This window comes from Haemaphysalis longicornis, unplaced genomic scaffold (genome assembly GCF_048455015.1).
Source record: "Haemaphysalis longicornis isolate Haplotype H1 unplaced genomic scaffold, Haemaphysalis longicornis Haplotype H1 scaffold_9, whole genome shotgun sequence".
In the NCBI taxonomy this organism is placed as follows: Eukaryota; Metazoa; Arthropoda; class Arachnida; order Ixodida; family Ixodidae; genus Haemaphysalis; species Haemaphysalis longicornis.
The window spans coordinates 105,419,307-105,441,415 of NW_027526460.1; the positions used below are offsets into that span (position 1 = coordinate 105,419,307).

General features: G+C 46.1%; 1 protein-coding gene across 1 annotated transcript in view; it reads left to right on the top strand.

The window, feature by feature from the left end:
- The window catches only part of LOC144153087 (voltage-dependent calcium channel subunit alpha-2/delta-1-like), a 219,802-nt gene that overhangs the window by 137,691 nt on the left and 60,002 nt on the right, over positions 1 to 22,109 (top strand). The gene's annotated exons all lie outside the window — the stretch shown is intronic.

A 22,109-nucleotide genomic window follows, 5' to 3' on the forward strand; every position in this document is an offset into this window, starting at 1 on the left:
GGGTATCCTATTTCGCAATGCTCTCGCGGTAACAAATCTCATTTTTAGCAGATTACCAACCGGAATTTTTACCGCAAATTTGCAAACATTCATATATGGGTGCGGAAAAATTTTCATAATTAATCCCCATTCACGCGGCACCAGCGTACCATTCCAATCCTAATCCCGCCGTCCGGCATTATATCTCCTGCTGTCTCCGATCCCGGAAATGACATTCACGCAAGCCTATTCCTACTACACGCGCATAAGGCAGCACGTGCGGCATCCAAAACCAGCTGCACGCCGAAGAGCACACGCCCACATTTTTGTGAATTACCCCCTTGTACATCGAAGCTATTAAGCTCCTGTTTCCGCCTTCGACTGTCGTTAGCTGTGGCGTAACAAACGAACGGTCTATTTCGGCTAAATCCCTAGGTGACTCGCGAAAGGAAAAGTCGTAGTCGTCGTCTTCGTCGTCTATACCAAGGGAACCAAAATGGCCGGTGCTCTAGGGAGGGATTAAATAACTGACTACGAACACATCGGCGTTTCTATTGCGATGCGAACCCGGGCAGCAAGAGCACTGGGTACGTGCTCTAACCACATTGCTAACCCGGTGCCCTGGAGTAATACAACAAAAAATAGACTGAAGCGCGACTTGTGGGCTGTGCACGTGATGGCACGTGAGTAGAGCAGGTGCGCGCGATGTAGAGCTCTGACTGTGGGAAGAGCTGCCACGTGACTTGCGGCAAGTCTATCTGCCGGAGTAAGAGGCATTCGAAAACAAAGAAACGAAACCAACAACAAGAAGCAAATACGAAGAAGCGGTAAAGGAGTCTTGAGTATCCCTGTCTTTTGGTTTGAAAGCGGCTCGTAGCAGACGTAAATTTCTGAGGAATATTGCCGCAAGGATGGATAGAACGCCCCAATTGGATCGCAAAGGAGAATAAATGACGTTTACTGTGAAGAAAGTGCGAGGAGGGAATCATATGATGTGCGCTGGAGTACCAAGAGAAAAGCGTTGGGGGTAGTAGCGACGGAAGAAATGGCGCTGCATGAGCTGAGATCGGCGGCTAAATGATAGCACAAGAATTGCCTTCCGCCCCCGTTCGCAGTAGCGGGGGTGTGTCTGTGGCAACTACCATGAAAGGCGCCCACGCATCTCATAGGCGGCCCCACTCGGGATATCCGGATTAGCAAGGAAGCCACGCAGCAATTCGCTCAGTTTGCAGTGTTCCTCAGAGCACCTTGGCCGCGTCATTCGCATACAGTTGGTCTATCATGGGTAGCTCAATCAATACTTTTCTCGCACCACGTTGTCCGCGTCACTCACATACAGCGCTTTCTTATAATATCACTCCGAAAAGGGCTACCTCTAATTGTACTTGCAGTCGGGATTCTCATTTTTTTGTCCCGAATACAGCAATATTGAAGCGCTTTAGAGCTGAATTGAGATTCCGCATTACTGAGCGTGGAATAAGTCATTTATGTTTTTTTATGACGATGACGTCGTCTTATTTGACCTATGAACATTCTGGGCATACTTAGATGAAAATATCTCAGGACAGTGGTCTTATCTGTCTGCACCACACAAAGTCATGAGTCCTCTCGTAGGCTTTATTTGAAGGGCGGACTTCAAAAAAAGGCTGTAGTGTCAGTCAGGGGGTAGAGGTGGGGGGGGGGGGGGGGGGTTGGCGGGAACTTCCTGCACCCTTAAGCTGCGAATTCGCCTTTCTCGTCATTTATTTCTCTTTACTGCCAAATTTCATATTTCTTGCGTGCAAACTGAGTTATAGCGTTCCTTAGTTCTTTTTTTCGTTTACTGCCCTTCTGTCCTTCCTTCATTTCTTTTGTCTTTTTTCTTCTTACCATCCTTCCCCGCTTGCTTTCTCTTTTTTCCTTTTCTCTATCCTCCCTTCTCTGGTTTCCTCTTCCATTCCTTGCCTCCCCTTCTCTCTTTCTTCATTCCTTGCTACTCATCCTATTTAGATCTTTGCTCTCTTCCTTCCTTCCCCTCCAAACTGAGTCGCGTATATTTGTCCATGTTAACCTAATAAGATGACTCAGCAATTACAAAAGCAGATTTCAACTTCCCAAGAATATGAAATTCCCTGACGTCAACAAGTTTTCGCGGTCCTTTAGGTCAACTATCCCCCTCCGACCGCCCCCCCCCCCCCCCCCGATTCCGCCTCCAATTCTTCCTTCCCTCTCTGCCCTCCTTCATTCTGGGTAAGGCAGACTGCGATTGAGCAAGCCTGAAAAAGAATGCTCCAGCGAGCTTCATTTCTTGGTGATTGTTTGCGGGCGTGTTTCCTCGGAACACCGAGTTTGTGAGGAAATAGCAACCTTGCAACGATTACGAAACAGCCTCAAGCACGCGTGGCTTCTAATCGGTTAGCGTTCTACCGAAACAATATGGCAGCCGCAATAAGCTACAGTGTTTGTAGTATGCTACTTCGGTAGACTTAGGTATTCAGTGTGATTCGGCATTTTCTCCGTTGTGTGCGGGTGCGTGCCAGAGGTACCTTCGGAGCACCTCCTCTTCGAGGGACCAGCGTGCTCTGCGGCGGAGCTCGGCGACTGCTCCGGTTCTGCCATGGAATTCAACGTCAAAATATTTTACCCTCATCCCGTGTCTTGGCGTTCTTCAACCGCTCGAATTACGTCGCTACAGCGTTGTGGCGGCTATTGACCGGATTTTCTTCCGTTTAAGCAATACCCACACTTGACAGCATCTTTAAAGGGACGCTGAAACACTTTCTTCCGATGCTTTCACTCTTTCCTTCAAGTGTGCAAGCACTGCGATTGCTATAGTTATCGCCAGCACAGAGCGGCACTGCGTGATTGACTGGTCGCAGCATATACGCCTTTCGTTTCCGCTTTGTTTTTGAAGCTGTATTGTTAAAGTTGCTATCGAATGCTTTCATTGCTGCAACTGAAGGAAAACCGACCAATGACGTAACTGGAGTAGTCGAAAGAACGCCAAGACCGGCAAAGAAAGAATAACCTGTTGAGCAAGTTTCCACGTTGTCTGATGGGCATAACGCAGTGAGATTCGACGGAGGTACTTTGTGACCATCTAATTTAAGTTCTGGGTGTGTTGGGTGACTACGTCCTGCTAGCATTTCAGATTTCATAAAAGCTGAAAAAAGTGTTACCGGGTCCATTTATTGCTAGGGGACAAAAAACAAAAACCAGAAAACAGACGCAGGCAAAGCATGACGTAGTAGTAAATGAGTATTTAGTGAGTATAATCACCACGGTCTCGCCTTCAAATCGCGGAAGCAGACTTAAGCGCAACGGTGAATTTTTTCAAGGTGTGGCTGCTGTGTAGGTCGGCTGGGCTTCACTTTAAGAGTGGAGATGTTCTAGGACTCAGTTTGACGGCAGCCTCTGCTGGTGTCATCCCACGCTCGCTCCGGAGATTTCTCCGTTTCGCGAAAACTGTTCCCAGTGCACAAAAAAACTTGAGATAGCAAGCGTTTAGGTTCGTCCTATTTGGTAAATCAGTTGATATTTTATTTAAAAATGTCTTCTCAGCAATCTATTTGTGTCTAAATCCGAAGCCAACTTTGGGGATATCGGTTTCAGCTTCGTGTTTGTAAACTGGCTTTCCCACATTGCTTGTTGCGCTGTGAAGCGTGGCCATCTACTGAGGGAGTATGATTAGAGAAAATGGCGCTACCTCTTCCGTTATCGAAGGTATCCCGAAACAAATTACATGAAAATTTTCCGCTGGACGACTCTAGCATTACACACAAGAAACAAGCAGTAGGGAAACAGAACCTTCGTAATGTCAACTCACAACTCCGCGGTATCAGCGAATTTAAAACTTGGTGTAAGTAGGCTTTGCTTTTTTATCGGTAAGGTTGAGTCGGACGTCCACATACTAAAAGGCACGTAAATATTATTAAACTTTTTTTCCGCGCAATTGGCGAGGTCGCTACTTTCCTAGTGACCGCACGCCACTTACGCTGATGGGAAAATTACGGGCGTGCCACAACCAGCCTTCTTAGAAACTATGCATTGCTACAATTAAACGCTTCCTATGTCTTGGCTGCTTCTGCACTGACATGAAATGTTTAGGGCGCTGCATTTAACCGCCCGCTCCTGCGGTTTCATGGATCCGCCATCCTTCGTTGTAACAGAGAGATAGAAGGGGACGCAGAAGGCAGACGAGATAGACCGAGCAGGAAGCGGAGGAGCAAAGTGTAGAAAAAGAGTGAGGAGGTCAGGTGTGTAGCGGGACGGCGCGAGACAACTCTGCGGCGGCGACGCGCTGCCAGATAATCGACAGAACGTAGAGGGCACTGAAGATAGCGAGAGCGGAGAAGCGGAGAATTACTGTATGTCGATGATTAAATATGGCTACGAGAAAGTTACAGAATCTATCGCGCACCCTCGGGCGTACGCTGATGCAGCAATCACTACTTGAGACGGAGCCGGTATGCGCCGTCACCTAGATGACTGCAGGTCGTCCTAAGCATAAATATTGCATTGAACAGTCTTGTAATCCTTAGCCAGATATTTAAAACATAATTTTTTTTTATGCAGCGGTACAGCAAGGCGTTAACGACGTCATATCCGCCACGGAAATGACACCCCAAAAAAAGTTCCATTGCCACGGCGCAAAGGATAGTGGGAAATGCTCTGCCAACTATATGAACTCCAGCCTGCATATCTCTACGAACGCGCCTTATATCCTACTCTATTCAGATGGGGCTGCTGTCTAGGAGAGGGCAAGCGAAGTAGTGCGTCATAACACTACTGAGCTCCGGTAGTTGGCGCCGCAATAGGGCAGCGTATATCCGCCCATTTTTTGTGCGGCGGGTGTGATGGCCCGTGCACGGTGGGGGAATATTTCCTGCACCATGGCCCTGTGCAAAAAAGCTGTTGCATTAAGGCAGAAAGGCAACGACGCCTACGGGAAGAGGATCGCGTTCACGCATTACCAATCCAAGCTACGAACTCTGCCTCTCGCGTACCACAAGATGAGCACGTCGCAACGCCGGCACCCGTCGTACACGCGTCGGAGCAGGACCGAAGTGGTGGCACTTTTGCCTAAGCGAGCCGCCAGCGGCACGTCGCTCGCCAAGCACACCCAGAAGACTGCTGCGGAACAACACATCATGCTCCTTTTGCTCTAGCTGGCCGCGACTTCACCAAACGATTCGCTGGCAACGCGTTCGGTTTTGTTCGCACGGTTTGCGAGCGCCTGGGGTTTCAATCGGATTTACACAATGCCCCGGCGCGTGTAATCCAGTCTCTAATGTTTATGCGTATAACGGTGCCATACGGACGAAGTATAAATAGCGATGGGCAAGTTCATATCGATGTAGAGTAAACATACACTTGCTCCTGTGAACGCACATTTCACTTTCGTGTTTTACCGATTCAAGTGAAAGAAGAATCAACCACCTATTTTTACCTCTCGCTCAACGATTGTTTCAGCGGCGTTCGTTTGTACGCAAACGTTGCAGTTTGGCAGGATGCAGGGTAAACTGCATCCATGATGATAAAATATCCCATTGGGATTGGAGCTGTTATCCCGAAAAAAGATTCAGCTGTCCGAAGACTGCACCAAGATTTTGCTGCTTTCGGCCATTTGAAAACTGGGAGAAAGCCGTGAATATGGGAACGTTCCAGCGCGAAAGCGTTAAAAATCCCCGAATGGTTTTGCCTGCAAAGAATAAAGCATTGTCGCCTAAACGATGCGCGCACACTCAGCGCAATTTCCGTCCTGGCGAGTGACTCAGGTCGACGATCTCAATAAATGACCTGAAGAGTCTAACTCCCCAAAACGCGATTGCAAAGAAGGGTCGAGAGCCGACAAACGCTTGGTACATTTGGCGTCTGAAAGAAAACAAAAATAACTTTCCTCACTGACGGGTTCCTGTTCCCTGTGAACTGGTGTCGGCGCCTTTTTTATTCGGGGTCGCCACTGTTGCAGTATCGGCCTAGAAGCAGGGTCCGTAAACACCCGCTTGATAAGAAGGCCTTGCTATTTCCGCCCCCTCCTTACCTACCTCAAGCGAGTGAGAATAGTCACTACAAACTTGGGTTTTTGTCTTCAGAGATACTCAAACGATGCAGTTGAGCAGCAAACGATTTGGGAAAGCCGATAAGAAACAAATGTCTGGCCTGTGTAGCTTTGTGCTTGCGGTCCGCGACGTCGCGAGTGCGGTGGGACAGGGGCCGATGACGCCAAAAGTAGTCGTTGGCTGGTTTCCAATCGAAGAGCTCGTCGGCGCCACGCGGAGTAGAGCACTGTTTCAGCCTGATCGATTTTGTCGCCGTGCCGCCGGCCGCCCGCCTTCCAGTGGAGGGAGAGGGGCAGCACTTCTATCCAACCTCGATTATCGCCGTGCCCAGGTGCTGACCGGTACTCCAAGTAAAAAAATACAATACAGCCGTCAAAATCTTCGCTGACACAAAAACCAAATATAGCTCCGGTAACCAGGATTTCCGGACCCATATGACGCTCCACACACTGCCCGAAAGAATGTTCCGACACGCGGTTTCCCTGCGAGCGTTGGGATCAAGGACAAAATGACTGAGACAACAAAGCACACGCGACGAGCACTGGCCGCCTTGCGTCCCTGTGATGTAGTTTAAACCGGATAGCCTCTGTTACTGTGATGTAGTTTAAATCAGAGTGAGTGCGTCCCGCTGAAAATTTAAATCGGGGTTACGTGCGTCTTTGTGATGTAGTTTAAATCGAATGGTCTGTGTTCGTGCGATGTAGTTTAAATCAGAGTGAAATGAGTCACAGTAGAATTTAAATCGGGATGATGTGCGGCCCTGTGATGTAGTTTAAATCGGATTGTCTGTGTTTCTGCGATGTAGTTTAAATCACAGTGAATGCCTCCAGTTACGAATTTAAATCGGGATGATGTGCATCCTTCTGGCGTAGTTTAACTCGGGAGAATTTAAACACACAACTCGTTCTAACAATGCGTGCGGAGGTATTTTTACAGTAAATATAGCGAAACGAAAACACTTAGTTACGCCGCTGCCTGCGAATGGGGAATTTTTGAGGCTGGCCAGGAGGTGGAGAGAGGCGGTTGTTGTTCTGACGCGCCAGAAGATTCAAATCAGTGTCTCCGTTGTTGCAGTAGAAAACGCCGCGGATCCGGTTACACGCGTTTCCTCTTCGTGTGTTTTGGTGAAAGGCATACCCTATACTCTACCACTTACTCCTTAACAACAAGTACTACGGAGCGCGATCAGGACACATTTACTGAAGTGAGGTAGGCAACATGACACTGCGATGTGCTACTTCAAAGTTTATTTCTTTCCTCCTTGGAAGTTCTTTCCACTACGCTTACACATTAAAGGGGCCGCGAAGACGCAATACAAGTTGGCTATATAAAAAGACTACTTTGTCGTGATAACGTTAAACTAATTATATTGAAATTCACGAGCAAAGAATGGACATGCTAATGAAAACACGTGAAGCAGTGGCGACTCCCCAACGACATCCTGGCGATTTCCTTATGACGTCACAAAATCTTCTTTGTGCGACTGGCGGCATCCAACCTTGGGCGTCACCCAGAAACTTCAGTATGTGATTATAGATAACCTGCAGTCGCGCTTGGTCGTATAACAAGAATTCTAGCGACCAGTTTACACACTGAAATCTGTGCTTTTATTGCTTGCAAGTAGTACGTCACTCCTGCCTATGTTACGTCACTGTATGGAAAAATTTGGAAAGTTTTCAATGTTTCTTGTGTTCTCTCGATTAAAACATCTTTCGTTAGGTCAATTCTTTGAAATGAAAAATTGGTGTATTTGGTCTTGATGACCATCTTAAGTGAACGTCTATCTAGAGACAACGGAATAATAGAATGCACTACTACTCGACCAAATACCAGTGCCCGTTTTTTTTTTTTTGCCTACCTCAATAATCGCGGGAACCTGCAGCGAAGATCGTTTGCGATGAAACATCCTCTTTTTAAATTGATTAGGCATCCAGTCGCTCTGAAGTAGAACAGGCATTAGAGAGGTCGTAATAGAAAAATTACCGCACTAATATTTTGATTAGATTCCCCCGAAGCATCATTTGAAGACAGTTGCTTCGGCTTGTCTACGCTCTTTGCTTCAAACAATTGCGAACCCACCCGCTCCGTCCACCTGCCTTGGTGACTCGAATAACGAAAAGTGAGCTCGGCATTGATCGGAAAATACTTATTACGCGGCTTACCATTTCGCCACCTCTTTTCTGGGATTCCCGTAACTTTTTCTGCCACAATTTATTCTCGAATCGGAAAGGAGCTGGACGGGAGGGAGCAAAGCGAAGAACCGAATGTCTCTCCGAGCGCGAAAACCAAGGAAAAAAACCCGCTTCGAAAGCGCATAAATTTGGTCCCCGAAAAGGCGAATGGATCAGTGAGATTCAGGAGCGTTAACGTTTTCTTCCATCATCAGTCTCATACAGCTGGAGTTCAGCCGGCACCTCGGGGCCGAGACTCCGCCGCCGCACGGTAAAGCATTAATTAAAAAAGGCAAGAGAAGCCAGCGCCTTCATGGTAGAAAGGACTGTGCACCGTAATTTCACACTGGTCCTCTCCCCTTGGCTGTTTAACCTCCTAGATTGTACTTTATACGTCACGGGTTTTATTTACGCCGGATAACTTGCTATCATTGGTACCACAGCAAAGCCGTAGGGAGTGTGATCTTATCAGATAGGCATTGGTGTCTTTCTGGTACCATCGCGGTGGTGAACGTGTCCGCTAGACGGCCTGCCGCATTATTCATAGGATGTTATTCGTTGGGTCGGCGGCGGCGGCGGCTGTCGCTGAAGCCCTTTCTTCTTTCGAGGCATTTTATTTTTGTCGGTTTCAATTCCTCGTCAAGCGGCTAATTAAGTTTAGCGACCTTCTTTTCCTTCTCTCTCTCTTTTTTTAGCGAAGATGAACATTGCCTGAACTCTGCCCCCTCTAAAGAAGCGGCGCAAACTATGGAGTTGCAACAGAAGCTTAACGAAATACATCGCGTTCACCTATGCAGCCATTGGCTGGGCGTTGAAGTTTAGTGCTCATAAGCATATAGTTTCTCAGGTAGAATACTAGGGAGGAAACCACGCCTGGTAATCCATGGCGTCGTGGGGGTTTATAGGAAGACCTCGCCCACCTCCCCTTTTTAAATGCGGAGCATTTCTTAGGCTCGCCTGGTCCTCCGTCGTTGATGGCGGCGCCGTCCACACGCTCACTGCCCATGCGCAACTCTCCTCCTTACACCCACAGCTCCGCGATACTACACTATAAAAAAAAGAAATAGTTAGCGGCACCCGGTTTCGATCCCACGACTGTCCGGCCGCAACGAGAGGTACGCGCTGCTCTTACGCGCTTACAACGAGAGGCACGCGCTGATCCAGGACAGGAGCAAGTGCTACGAACGCGCCTTATGTCCTTGACTCATTCAAACTACGTCAAGAAGCTACTGGTACAACGAAGGCACGCGAAGCTGAACGTCAACGGAAACGACGAAGTGGAAACTTTAGAGGGGGATGCTGAATTTCCCGTGGGAAAGCTGTGGCGGGAAGCGCCACGCGCCTTGCAGCTCAACCAGCCCCGTCCGCAGCGCCTCTGATGCTGATTGTGGCAGGATGCCCCTGGGATTGGCCAACCAAAGAATCCATCACGAGAAAGGTTCGCGTTCAACCACCGTCGTCATCTTCCCGTAGGGGAACCGCCGAAGAAGAAGAAGAAAGAGAAGACAAAGCTGCGAAGAGGAGGGCGTGTACATTGCTCTCAGCCGGTGCACCAATGTCAACAACCTTTACCTCACCAAAGCTGACGGAGACTACCGATTCTACCACAGAGACAACATCGACAAGAACATAATGGACGAGTTTCGGCGCCTCGAGAACCACCGCCTACTCACCGTAACACAACAGCTCTTGCGTGCCTTTGCCACCGGTGTGGACCCGGACGCGGAATTCTCTCTGGCGCTAGTAAAAACCAGATCACTCAACATAACGGCAAAACAATGGAACCACACGGAACCGCCACGATGCTTCGCATCCTCATCAGGGTTCCCCACGGGAAGATGGTGTAATTTTTTCGCTTGGGCTTGGCACGACAATTGGATTCTGAAGTGGTTTTGGGGTTTTGCATTCTTCACTATGCATTACCACGCCTACGAGCTACGAGGAAGCCGAAATCCTTCCTGTTCTGTGGTAGCCGTGTTCAGTGAAACAGCAGGCAGTGCGTGATCGCACCTGACGTTGGTCATGCCGCAGTCGAAGGACGCATGAAGGAGCGGGTAATATGCCGCCGCGAAATATTTAAGCCGACAAAAAAAAAGGAAACAAAACGTACTTCGACGAAGACAAGATACGACCGATACGGGAGCATGAATCCATCCTATCTTGTCATTGTACACGGATGTTTAACGCAACGTTTTATTTTTCCTGGTTAAACCTTAGCGGACGCTAAACCGTTCGAAGCCCAAAACATAAACGAGGGACGACGAGAGAGTCAAGGGACAAGCGCTACTTCCAACTAAGATTTATTAGGAAAAGAAGGCATATATATACACAGAAATCGTGCGCAAACCGGTACATTCTTGAGGTCACGCCGCACACACCCAAGACACGCATGATAAAATCGAAATAACGATAAAAACAACGATGAAACAAGATAACAAAAAACTGAAAAAAACGAAAAAATATTTGTTTGACAGCAGCTTGTGCGACACGCATATTCAGATTCGTATGTCCAGAAAAAACTTTCACATTTTTTCCGCTCCTGAAAAGCTTTCTAGGCTTTGTAAAGAAAATTCCCCAGGACAGAAGCGGAAGAGGACCTGCAAGGTCAAACACAAGAACAAGTTAATTGCGTGTACCGAAAATGTGGTGTATGCAATTCTCCTCTGGTGTGGTCGCGAATACGTAGGCCAGACATCCCGTTGTTTAAATAATACACTGCGGGAGCACAAATGGAATGTAGAGCGTGGAAACACGGGGCACCTTAGTGCGCACTGCCGAGATTGTAAAAAAATGTAAACCTGCCTTCAATCAGACTACAACAACAGCAAGACATCACAGCCAGATAATAAGGGAACTTATCGAAGCTTCTGAAATGGCCCGCCTCGAAGTGGATGCATGCGTGAGCAAGCCATCTCTGACTCTATCACAAAAGGAACTTTCGTATCTGGACATACGAATCTGAATACGCGTGTCGCACAAGCTGCTGTCGAACAAATATTTTTTCGTTTTTTTCGGTTTTTCATTATTTTGTTTTATCGTTGTATTTATCGTTACTTCGAGTTTGTCATGCGTGTCTTGGTAGTGTGCAGCGTGACCTCAAGAATGTACCGGTGTGCGCACGATTTCTGTGTATATATATGCCTTCTTTTCCTAATAAATCTTAGTTGGAAGTAGCTCTTGTCCCTGTGCTCTCTCGTCATCCCTCATTTATGTTTTGCGCTTCGAACGGTTTTGCAATGGAATACCAACTCGCCCAGAGGTCCGCCTTAATCGTACCTGACGTTCGGCGCACCGGCTCACCACAAAGACGAAGTTTTTATAGGCACGCTGAAAAACTTTCCAAACTCTTTAAACAACCCATTAATTGAAATAATGTTAAAATATTAAAAAAATTACATCATCTTCCCGTGGGGAACCATGAAGAGGATGCGAAGCATCATAGGGGTTCCGTGTAGGTTCCATTGTGTTGCTGTTATGTTGTTTCATTTATCTGAGCACGAATGGGAACGTAGTGTGAACTCCCATGTAGAGACAGAGAAATGTAGAGAAAGTAGAGAAATGTAGAGACAGCGAAGAGACCGACACCCGCGTTACCTGATCGAACACCTCCTAGTTCTTGTCGTTCTTAATTGCGTGCTCACGCTCCTATCCCGCTGCCCGCCCTCTTCGTCCTCTTCTCTCCTTGAACTCCAAGGCGCGTGGCGCTTTCCGCCACATCTTTACCGCAGGAAATTCAACATCCTCCTCTAAAGATTTCAGTTCGTCGTTTTCGTTGACGTTCAGCTTCACGTGCCTTCATTGTATCAGTAGCTTCTTGACGTAGTTTGAATGAGGGAAGGACATAAGGCGCGTTCGTAGCACATGCTCCCGTCTCGGTTTGTAGCGCAGTGGCAAGTGCGCCACGTACCTCCCGTTGCGGACAGAGAGTCGTGGGATCAAAACCGGGCGCCGACTAACTATTTTAAGTGCGAATGCACTTCTTAAGCGAGCCTCAATCGTCCGCCGCCGTAGTCCGCATAGCAACAGCTGCGGGTGCGCGCGCTCCTCGTCTTCCATAGCAACGGGGGGAGATGGGCGCGCGCTGCCTGGCCGCGTCCCCATGGCTCATTCTTGTTGTTGTTCCTGCTGACATGGCACATACCCACGTGAGGGATTGGCCAGGAATCGGGCGTGAGAAGGGCTAATGCACCCGCTTGAAGGAGTACTGACACGAAATTTCAAAGCTGAGATCCGCTCTAGCAATCAAGTACAACGACAACACAAATAGGTGTCTGTGAATAAATGCATCTTTCTTTCTTTGTAGTTGTGTGTGTGTGTGTGTGTGTGATCTCTCTTTCGCGAACATTACCGAACCGCGCAAATTCAACTCGTGCATTCGCACTTTCACATTCTTCCCCTCGGGGAAATGCGGGGAATTTTTTTTTTTATATTGGACTGCTCTGACGTCAGCCCAAGCGCTGACGGGGCTGAAGAGACGCGCATGCGCAGTAGAGTGAGGACGGCGGGCAACAACAAGGGAGGGAGGGACACAGCCCCGAGCATGAGATGCTTCGCATCTAATAATAATAATAATAATAATAATAATAATAATAATAATAATAATAATAATAATAATAATAATAATAAATTTGTTTATTGATCCATAGTGACAATACAGTTATTGTCAGGTCAGCCCAAGCCAGAAAGGCTTGACGGGCTGTACCCGGCAGTCAGAGGCAGAAATAGAAGGCGTATACACCAGTGCACTGAAACCCGCCGGTAACTAGAAAAAAAATATAAAACTGAACTAACACGTATTAAAGCAAGCATTCCACATCTCAAAACAGGTTTCCATGGATAAATAATTTAAAAGAACGTTTTGATTGCACAGCAAATATGGCATCAGGAAGTGAATTGAAGGTGGCGGGAACATCATATTTTCTAACGAAGCGTCCAAATCGGGTGAAGCATCTGGGTACATCGAAGTGCATATGGTGTCGTAATGGTCTTGCAGGTACATGATTAACAAGAAAATCACTATTCCAGAAATGAGCACACATCACTGTTTGTAAAAACAAGTTGTCAAAGGAAGGCAAGTGTAACGCTGAAAAGAGATTGCTGTCATTTGGAAGATTGATATTATAGGCGACACTACGAAGTATGTTTTTCAAAATGGAGTTGACCTTTAAACGCCACGTAGTTGAACAATGATAGTAAACAGTAATGGCATATCGTAAAGAACTGTAAACAAGTGCATGAAGAATGATTTTGCGAGTCTGGAATGTCATAAGATGTCGGCAGTTATAAAAAATGCACGATAATCCCCTGAGCTTACCACAGATATTAGTCAAATGCGTATTCCATGTCATATCATAGTCAAAAGAGATCCCTAAATATTTTACACCTATACAAAGTGTATTTTACACTTATACACTTACACTTATACAAATTATACAAAATCGGCGCACAAGTGCAGGAAACACAAGAAGAAGGGTGTAGAAAAAGTTGTAGATTGAGTGAAATTTGCTTGTGCGGATTTCGAAAACATACGAGCTTTGTTTTTTGTGTGTTTACCGTGATGGAATTAACATCAAACCAGTTCATAACAGAATGCACATCTTTTTGAAGTGCATTAATTGATTCACAGTAAGCGGGGCGTGTCGACAAAAGGACAGTATCATCAGCGTATTGAAAAATACGGCAATATGTCACCACCAAAGGCAGATCATTTGTGTAAAGATTAAACAATAGGGGCGATAAAATTGAGCCTTGAGGCAAGCCAGATTTTAACAATAATTTAGAACTAGAGTAATCCCCCACACAAACAATCTGCGTTCTGTTGTCCAAGTAGTCCCCTAACAGTGCATTAAAAGGACCCCGGAACCCCAGAAGATTTAATTTTTCTAGCAAGAGATTATGGTGTACGGAATTGAATGCTTTGCTTACGTCAAGAAAGAGGCCACATGAAACCTCGTTATTTTCAAAGGCCGAATACAGCAAATCAGAAAAGTCTTCCAAAAGTGCAGTTGTGCATTTTCCCGGAGTGAAGCCATATTGTTCTCGCGATAGGACATCAAACTTTTCCAAAAAACTGGTCATGGTTACGAGAATATGTTTTTTAAGAATCTGGACAACGGTAGACAGAATGGAAATAGGCCTGTAATTTTCAATTTTTTTGAATGAACCTTCTTTATGTAAAGGCTTTACGAGAGCAGTTTTTAATTCCTTGGGTATATAAGAGTGTTCTATGAAACTATTTATCATTTGCAGAAGTACTTCTTCCAACACTAAAAAATTACGCTGCAGTTCGTGAACACGCACTTTATCGATACCAGGTGCTTTATTTGGGCTAAGGCTAAATAAGATGTCACGAAGGTTTGCTGCCGTCATAGTGTAAGCTGAATAAATGCGCGATGGTCCGGTGTAGGCTTAGCATGTATATTTGCAAGCGTTTTCTTTCACGTCACCTAAAAGGGCACTCCTGTGGCTTTGAAAAACTTCTCAAACCGCTTGAGCGCGCTTACGTACTTTAAAGGCGAAACCACTGTGGCGTCCTCTGGTGACACTAAAGCGGACTAAGTTGCCTGAGAAACCTTTTAATATTTGATTTTATTCAGTACTTTCAATTTGTAGATTCCGAAACAAGCTTGATGGGCTAATTGTGAAATCATTGGCATAGGGACGCCAAAATCGAAAGACAGGACAGAGCGCTGATTATAGCACTTGTCCTGTCTTTCTTTCTCGGTTATCTGTTTCAAAGTGCAGTTTTTACTCCTTTAGAATCACTGGCTGCGGTTCATCCGTTCTCACGAGCCGTCAGGCATATGGAGTTGAGTCAACAAACACACAGCGTTATGTGTGAGTTGCTTTTTCTTAGTGTTCCGTCTTGAGCGCTGTGTTTGTATGAAGTAAGGCATTGTTCGTTCGCGCTTAGCACCGCCAGGCTTTCGATACCAACACCTTCGATCGTGAGCGCTGGATTTCACGAGTCGTAAATCGCACAGGACCTTCGCCGTAGTTTTGAGTAATTACCTTACTAGAATAAAGTCCAGAACTCTTTAGCTTAGCTTGGTTTTTGGCCTGATTTGTCCAGGATTTCTGCCCGAAGGGGCCAAACCAGGTGCTTTGGCAGATTTCTAGCGTCTTTTACCTGCACTACCTGCGCGTGAATAAACAAAAGTTATGTGCCCACCATGAACTGAGTGTAAAATGAAAAGGGCTGAAGGATGATTGGGCGCGTCACTCCACACAATGAATATGCGAATGGAACTTCGGAAATATTCCTCCGGCGGTTTTGTCTGCCTGTTGACTTTTTATTTTTATTTAAAAATACTGCACACAAATTGGGGCTATAGCGGGAGTGGGCGCACAGTTCTGTATATAGTCGACATACAGATGCACACACACGGTCAATAATAAGTAGCTACACCGGATCCGAAACGCGAAGGGAAATGCAACGTGCTTTGAAGTCGAAAGGCTGTGACTATCGTAGATATATTTGCTTCTAGGTCGGGTTTGCGTCCATTTCCTTGATTTCATTTCTGCGTATTTTGTTTCAAAGTGCTGTGACATGCCGACTGACCGCTATTAACGCGACAGCTTCTACCACACTCAGAGCTTTGCTGTTCGTGCACCTGTTCTGATCACGCACCGCCACGTTCTACTATGACGTGGCCCGTAGCAGGCCAGCTCCTGTTTTCCATGTGGCAGGAGAGTGGAGTTCTCGCAGCGTCGCAGCGTTAAGGCGCTGACTTCTGATCTGGACGAGGTGTCAATACCAACACCAAAGCAACTGCGTTTTCATTTATTTATTTTCTCTTGACAGCGGCGACCATTTTGATACCACCCACCGCGGTGGCTCAGTGGCTTATTCGCTGGGCTGCTGAGCCCAAGGACGCGGGTTCGATTCCGTGCCGCGGCCACCGCTTTTGTAATGGAGGCGAAAAGCGAAAACGCCAGTGTTTTGGAGATTTCGCCGCACGTTGAAGTTCCCAAGGTGGTCAAAAGCAATCCGGAGCCCTCCACTACGGTGCGCCTGATCGCCTGTATAGCGTCGGCGCATTAAATCTCATAATCAATCAACCATTTTGATACCATCCGTGTTGACTACGATGATGACCCCCACGCTTCACTTTTGATGACACATCCAAGGCTTTCGCTTTAATAATTCACTTCGGTCTCCCTTTCGCAAGATGCTGATTTAAAATCCGTAACACGTGGCGCTGTATTTTTTTAGTAAACTATCCCACGTACTATCCGCCGACGCATGATCCTCAGGATGTCGATGTGTCGTTAAATTGTGGGCACTCCGATAATATTTTCGAGAACACAAAAGCCATATGAAATGTCGGCTGCAGTACTACCATCAAGTGTTTTCTTCATTGTGTGTTAAATCTTACGTCCTTTCCTCCTCAAGTCCCAGCTTTCTCGACGTTCAAAATGCTTGTCACGTACTCACCTTCTAAAGAAGAGGATTACCGGATTTCCTTTGGCAACACGGTCCTTCGAGATAAGAATCCTCGTTTCTGCACAAAATGGGGCTCCTCGAGAAAACGACTCCCTGGAGATATGACGTTTTAATTAGGGAGATTTTTCATCATCGCAACATCAGCCGCAATCACAAGCGCATTCGAATTTTTTCTGTTGTTGTACTCAAATGAAAACCACATAAACGTGGTATTTCTTGGTAGCTTTTGCGTTGTATAAAAGAAAATCCTCGGAAGGAGCAGCCAGAATCTTCCGTCACAAGCGCAACCGCGATAAAATTCCTATTTCCTGGAATTCACTTGATGAACTGCCGGAAATGAAACGTGGCCTATTACGGGAGTTTTTTTTTTTTTTTAACACGAAAGTGTTTTATGCCGGTATACACCAATATTTAACTCACGTCACATCCGTTACGAGAATGACGCGAGTATATCTTTGCCGAAGCGACCCACCAGCAAGACGTCGCTCGCCAAGCGCACCCACAAAATACCCGCCGACCCGCAAATCAAGCTCAGCTGCAGATTTCGCTGCACATTCCCTTTTGTGTTTTACCGTTTCCTATTCAAGAAGAATCAACTACACTTTTTTTCTGTTTTAAAACACCGCGGGGCATAACCTAATGAAAGGAATTTTTTCATTCAGTCTTTTCTTTGCCCAAGCCTTCTCTACACGATTAGTTTTCTGGCCACCTAAGTACGCAGTTCTTGTAAAGTGGCCAGGGAGTTGTTTAAACAACGCATTTCAACTACCTTTCATGAAACGTAGAACAATATTACAACTACATTTCATGAAACGTAGAACAATATTTTTTTTTTCTTTTTGCGTACATGCACTGAACACTTCCCAGTGCATGAAAAGAAAAAAACAAAGCGTGCACCCAAAAGGGATGTCTTCTTGTTTTTGAACATCCATCAACTTTTGTTTCTATTTCATACTGTAATTGAAAAAAAAAATTAATCTTACAGTAACTTGTATCACAGCAATACACCAATAGCACAATCACTTAAAGAAATACAATTCAACGTGACTTCGAAATCAGACGGACATAAAGGTACATAAATATAAGCAAGTTGAACAGAAAGCCTATGACCTATATGTGAAGTGGCCTTAGTTAATGAGCAATAATTTAAGGTGCACACCACTTTCTAATTGCTTTTTTTTAGTTCCCTATTCGTGTTTATCGTACATAATTAAGCCTTCAATTCATGAATACTTTTGGAACGTAGTAGTTCCGTATTCTTTTTCTATAGTTAGTGTACACTCGCGGTTTAACATACCTCTCCGCTTTTCGCAGTGCAACGCTCCTTTCACCGCAACTCTAAATTCTATAGTTAAACAGTCAATCTTTATTACTACATACTAAAACAGTTATTTTGTTTGCCGTATATATACCCAGGGCTTGGTATTTTTTTTTTTGGGCCAGCGCTATCTGAGGTTGTAACCTAGGTTATGGTATTGACTATTTTTCGATTTACTCCATTAATTACTTATTTTTTTCTTTGTTTTTGTTTTCTGAGCAAGCGCCGTAGAATGTGATCCTGTACGTTAGCAAAGCTTGAGCTCGCACCTTACACACTGTAAGCTTAGCTTGAAAGAGAGGGCTACCTCGGAGGTTGGGCATCATTGCACATATTTATCTTAGCGTGTTACATATATGCTTTACGTGGCTTTGCCTTGTTTAATATTGATCAAAACATACCTAAATGCTTCACGGTTCCTTAAAGTGACAAAGGTGGGCAACAGAATGGGTTACGGTCTGAAGAATGCAAAAAAAGTCTCCTACTTATTTCTAAAACTTCATGTGGATGCCTAAAGCAGATAAGCGTTTTCTCGTTATTTACAAAAATACATTTCTCTTGGAGCAATAGAATAACGTAAGAATATCTCCTGGTACACGTTGAAACCCTCTACCAACGTTGGGAAGATCTACAGTAATCGCTGCGTCGTCCGCATAATAAAAAATCTTTAAATTTAATGCCGAGGTCTGTAAAATAATTGTTGAAAAGCAATGATCCTCATGGACTGCCCTAAGGTACTCCAGGTTTCAGTCTCCTAGCCTAACACACTGAAAGGTGGGAGCAAAGTAGCCTGAAAAAACTATGAAAAATGCCATCTAAAGCCTAGATATTGCCACTTTTTTAGCATACCACTGTGGTCTATGGTATCAAAAGCCTTTGTTAAATCTACTAATAAAACCAGCACGTGTCGGTTATTTTATATGAAACTAATGATGTTCTCCAATAGCTTTTCTAACAAGGCAGTAGTCGTCGTAATATTGTGTGTAAATCCAAATTAGACATTATTATTTAGTGAAAACCGATCACAGAATGAAAGTAGAACGGATGCTATGTACTTTTCCATTATGTGCGCCAGTGCGTAAAGGATGAAAACCGGTCCGTAATTTCCGCAGTCACTAGTTTTTCTGTTGTTGCAGGCTTGCCTAACAACCGAGATCTTCATTAATTTTTGTATATATTTATCTTGGAATATTCTACTTAATATTTTAGTAGTACTTCTTTCACCACCTTAGAGTTAGTGTTCAGTTCCCAATTACGAATTTTATCGAAAATCGGCGGCTCCCTTCCTTTCAAGCCCTTGATTGCATTCCACAATTCGACCTCACATATGTCTGCTAGAAAATCCGTGCGTGCTCATGTGCGTTTAGGCTCGTATTGGGGTAATTTATTGCAATTTGCATGTCTTACTTTTTCTACAGCATGCAAGAACGTGACAGTGAACGTATCCCACATTACGTTCGCGTTTGCTCTGGGGAAGTTCTTTTAAGTGCGAATGCACTTCTTAAGCGAGCCTGAATCGTCCGCCGCCGTCGTCCGCATAGCAACAGCTGCGGGTGCGCGCTCCTCGTCTTCCCTAGCAACGGGGGGAGATGTTCCTGCTGACATGGCACATACCCACGTGGGGGATTGGCCAGGAATCGGGCGTGAGAAGGGCTAATGCACCCGCTTAAAGGAGTACTGACACGAAATTTTAAAGCTGAGATAACTATGTAAAACGCTTCCTTTTTAGCAGGAGACATCTCTCAGCAAGTTTTAACAGCAACCGTTCAGCGAAACATATTTAAAATCCATTTTAATCTTCGCCCGCACGAGAAAGCCCAGAGCGGGTCGACGTGATATCATCTGCTACGTGCCCCAAACTGCCGACGTCGGGGCTCCCGTGACGAAGCCGAGGCGCTGGCTGTGGTTGGCGCGAGCTGCTCGGGCGTGTGTACACGTCATGGTTTTGGGACTGACGTCATGCTGCCCGGGCCTGTGGGGACGGCGAAGACCTCGACCGGTCTAGGCGCGCGCGTGCGCTCGCTCGCGAGCGCTTCCAGAGAGGCAGCGATACGGCAAGAATGGTGACGTCACGTGATACATCCTGTCATGGCGGCCGCTCGGCGTTTTTAAGTGCGAATGCACTTCTTAAGCGAGCCTGAATCGTCCGCCGCCGTCGTCCGCCGCTCCTCCGGAGGTGTTATCGGGCGCCTCCTCTCCCCTAGCAACGGAGCGGAGCTGAATACCCCGGAGCTGAATACCGGAGCTGAATGCGGAGATGAATAAATGCATCTTTCTTTCTTTGTAGTTGTGTGTGTGTGTGTGATCTCTCTTTCGCGAATATTACCGAACCGCGCAAATTCAACTCGTGCATTCGCACTTTCACATTCTTCCACTCGGGGAAATGCGGGGTAGTTTTTTTTATTACGTGTCATGCGTGTTTCTATCGGCCCATTAGGTGGTGTTACGAATCGGCCAGTGCCGCCGTACTTCCCCGCATCACTCCTCAGCTGTGCAGCGAAGCCACTCGTGCGCCTTTGAAAACACGCGCTACCATGTCGGCAACAAGTTACGACAAGCCGCGTCAGACGCTTTGCTCTCGCGCATTTCAAAACTTCGGCGGCTGCCTGCGAGGCTCGTCTGCACGCTCTTCAAGGACACAGAGGCCCCGTCGATCGCAACGGAGTCCTCCTCTCTCCCCTCTCTCGGACTCAACGTGCCCGAGGCCATGAACGGCTTACGAACTCTGGAAAGAGTGTTGTGCGTGTTCCCGCTTGTTGCGTTTGACCGTTATCGCTTTTGGGTATAAATAGAGCTGCCGAAGCGTTGTAAACCATTCCTGTTTGAGCAGCGAATCGATGTTGTCGCTCTGCTTGAGTCCTGTATTGTAACCTCGCCCGTCGGGGCATTGTTCTTTGGCTTCGGCTCACCTCAAGCTATGAAGTAAACAGTTACGTTAGGCTACGGCTTCTGGACATCTTCACGGCTGCAACAGCGGCTGGCCGCTCGCATCATACACGCTACCACTCGTATGTCGGAGGCCACGGAGCTCGGATCGGGTGCCCCCACTCGGTCGCAACAGTGGTTCGCTCAGTTCTATGTTTTCTTTACATCATTTCTATTTAGCGAAAAGTGTTGTGTGAAGCACCACCTTTTCACACGCAGCGATTTTGCCGTCATCAAGAAACATTATACGCTCTTTTCGCAACATCCTTATGTTCTTTCTTGCTTTTCTGCCATGCCTTGTCCTTCAAGAAGCACAATTCTATTATATCTTGAGTACGGCATTTGCCGTCCCGCTTTCTTTGCTTCTCTTCACAATTTTAACGGAATCGTCATAAGCTCTGCATAGTGTTTGAATAAATCTACCTTACATAGCTAAGCGATCGAGGGGTAAAAGTACATTCTAGTATGTATTTTTCATTCTGTCAACAACTCTTGCATTTCAATAACGCGTCTTTTAACCAAGGTTTTTTCTTTGCTAGTTGGTATTTTAGACATGACTGCTAAGAGCACGATATACTGGTCGGCTAATTTGTATTTAGCGACTCCTGATGTGTAATACTATAGCGATACCAATATCTTAAAACGCAAGGCGTTTATGAGCAGTTATGTTTAGTAGATCGCTAGCAGTTCGGAATTAGCGCGATTGGAAAAAAAAATATTAAAAAGATGGAACAAGTTCACACTAACGCGTAAGACTCAAAGGAAGTGAAGCTGTACGCAACCTTTAGGACCATCGCGAAGGCTTAACTCCGCAATTGCAGCCGATTTGCTTCTTCTTCGTTGCCGCAACGACCTTTCCTCCATCATTGTTTCTATAAGTGTGAACTTCTTTCATTTCTTTTTTTTTTTTTGAAGTTTTGATTGTTGGACATCACCTTTGAGAGGCGGTCGGTATGACGTGTCTTTTTCGTTCCAACCAAGTGCTGTCACGATTACGGCGAACGCTCGCGCTCTTTTTTTGGCCAATCTCGGCTAATTTCCTTAAGTTGGCAAGCTTGACTTGCCATATGTGCGCCGGGGACGACGGGCGGGCACCGCGAGGCCCGCGCGGACAAGATTACTCGGCATTTTCTTGGTTTTTTTTAATTGTCGGGTGGTGCCGCAATCTTGGCCAATCTCCCTAAGTAGGTAGGCTTGGCCTGCGAAATGTGAGCAATGGGCACGGGGGA